We start from the raw sequence: 2,743 nt of genomic DNA, 5'->3' as shown, positions 1-2,743 counted from the left end.
AATCTCGTTGTATTATTGTACATCACTATCCAAAGCAATGGGCTCTTCTGGGTAAATTAAGCCATTACTTTACTATCTTGGTAAGTATACAAAAAAGTCAAACCATATCTCACGAGTCACGGTGTTGAATTTCTCAAGAAATTTCCATCACCCAACTCCATATCTCCATGACGATTTCCTATTCTGACGAGGGGTGGTTAGTGGGATGTAGACAAACAGATTCTATAGTGTACTTGTGTGAAGTACGGCATGTAAGACCGCATAGCGCAGTGGATTAGCGCGTCTGACTTCGGATCAGAAGGTCGTGGGTTCGACTCCCACTGTGGTCGCATTTTTTTTTTCACACTCATTTGTCATGACCTATTCTGCATTCATTAAGTTGCCGCTAATTTTCACATTCAGTTGTGATATCTTTTGTTTTGTTTCGCGCTCGTTTTGTTACATCACAGAGTCTTTTGTTTTATTTTTTCACACTAATTTCTCATGACCTATTCTGCATTCATTAAGTTGCCGCTAATTTTCACATTCAGTTGTGATATCTTTTGTTTTGTTTCGCGTTCGTTTTGTTAAATCACAGAGCCGGATATCTAATTTCACTTTAAAACTTGGATCAATGACATGGTTCAAACCGGCGGCGATTTACCAAAAGCGCGTATAGTATGCAGTATCGAAGATATATCATCAATGTTCCGTCAAAATAAATGAATTACATCACCAGAAAACAAACCAAAGCAGACATTTTTCATTTTCAAGATGGGCCGGGCTGGAGATGCCCTTAGGCTTAGTTGTAGTACATGCAGTGGGACATGGCAAAACACTTGTAATTAATCACTGTAGAGACTAGTAGAGAGTACGTGTTGCTGTCGGTTGGGTACCTTTGCTCCATCGACGAGGAAGCTACCGCGTATTTCTGCTGAACCAACAAAAGTGAAGAGAGTCAGTGTGTGCTCACACTTGCGCAGTGCACCACACCGCTGGATGGTCGACACGGAGGGGCAGCGGCATTCCTCAAGTAGCCACTGTGCCGAAAATGGATCCTACCTATTTACGAGAAACGAGCAACAGGGATGGCACGGGGTATCCCTAGGTCCCTAGCTTCCCTCTCCACTTCAGTACGGGCCAAGCACGGAGACATGGAAAAGTGGGTGTAGGTAGCCACACGCTTGTACTTGCACGCGGCATCGACGAGAGAGAAGAAGCAGCATGCATGCCATCGTTTCATACCTGAGACTGAGATGACAAGAAAAACACGACGGCAATTAACTACGTACAGTACAAGCATTTAATCCAACACAAGGAGTCGAGCAAGGTATATCTCCTCTGTTCAAGACTAATTTGCACTGCAAAAGTCTTACATGTGGACCACAGAGTGTGAATTCCAACTATAAATCCAAAACGTTCACCTTATACTACGTCATAAAACCTGAAAGCCGGTTGAAATTTCCTCTAGTCAGAACAACATAAACGTGAGGGACCAAGACGGACAAAACTTTCTCACCTCCGCTGCTCGACCCTCAAGGCACCGGTGTGAGAGGCAAGACCATCTACAGCGACGAACCGCATTTGTCCGTCTTGGTCCCTACGGACATTAGGGAAGCAAAACTCCAACTTAACGGTATGAGCAAAAGGACCGACTAGTCCGCGGCGATATATTTGCGGTTCAAACTTTAGTTGGCAATGCGTCGCCGTCGACACAACATAGTCTACGTGTGTGTGTCCGTCTCCTCCACCATCTCAGGCCTGCCTGGCGGCTGATGCTTCGCTTCCCTTCCTAGACACCTTGGTCGCTGCGGTGCCATCAATGACACGCTTCGACTTCAGCGGCCGCACCAGGACTGCTAGGAGGCGCACCGCCATCAATGGCACACGCCTGGAATCCATCGCCGACATTGAAAGCGGCCGCATCTCCAGCCTTTTTAAGGGTAGTGGCATTGCCCATCCACTGCCAATGCCCCCACCATTGCCCTTTTCTGCTTTCGAGAGAATATGCATCACCACTAGGCCACTACACGACGGCCATGTGCAAGGGTGACCATTTAGGAAGCCCAAGAACAACCACGAGGCGGGGTTGTCGGTGGGGAGCCTATGAATCCACACAGCCGCGTCCCCGTCAGTGTCAATGTGGCGGGGGCGCTCTACAACAACAGAACCCCTTGTGTGGGGTGGAGTGACGTCCACCTCCCCGGTGGCTGGCTCCTTACCCATCGGAGGGTGCCCATGCCGCCGGTGCCGCGGCAGGGCCACGAGGGGCACCAAGAGATCACTCGCCGCCGGTCACTTCTGCCTTCGGTTCTCGTCGCGGACCCGGCGTACGGCCTCAACTCGGCTATGTCAGACCCATTTGGCCATCTTGAGTGGAAATTACGCCACTGACCGAGGTTCCTAGGCGGAGACGAGTTCGACTACGACACTCCCCTGAAGCCGGAAGTGACGGTGGAGGCGGAGGAGGAAAAGGAGGAGACTAGGTCCCAGACGAGTAGGAATGCGAAGACACCGAAGACTTCATCGGCTACCTCGTCTACCTAGCGGAGAAGGCCAATGAATAGAGCGCAGGGGACCAGCCTTCCCGTCATGGTGGAAGGCATGGGCGAGGAGGAGGCGATGATGCTTGCCGTCAAGGCCTCGTTGGAGTAGCTACCGCTGCCACGCGTGCTGCCTTGTTATGTCGCGGCGCTCATGCAGGAACGGCTTTCCGAGGAGGAGACCCTCAGGGTCGTATCATGCGCACCGCCCTTCCCCCGTG

The 2,743-nt window shown here is 50.6% G+C and overlaps 1 non-coding gene across 1 annotated transcript; it reads left to right on the top strand.

Moving 5' to 3' along the window:
* The first annotated feature begins 255 nt into the window (after nt 1–255).
* Nucleotides 256–329, top strand: TRNAR-UCG. The gene has a single exon. It is a non-coding gene; the product is annotated as a tRNA-Arg (tRNA).
* The last annotated feature ends 2,414 nt before the right edge of the window (nt 330–2,743 follow it).

This window comes from Lolium rigidum, chromosome 4, assembly GCF_022539505.1.
Source record: "Lolium rigidum isolate FL_2022 chromosome 4, APGP_CSIRO_Lrig_0.1, whole genome shotgun sequence".
Taxonomy (NCBI): Eukaryota; Viridiplantae; Streptophyta; class Magnoliopsida; order Poales; family Poaceae; genus Lolium; species Lolium rigidum.
This window is presented reverse-complemented; position numbering and strand designations above follow the sequence as displayed.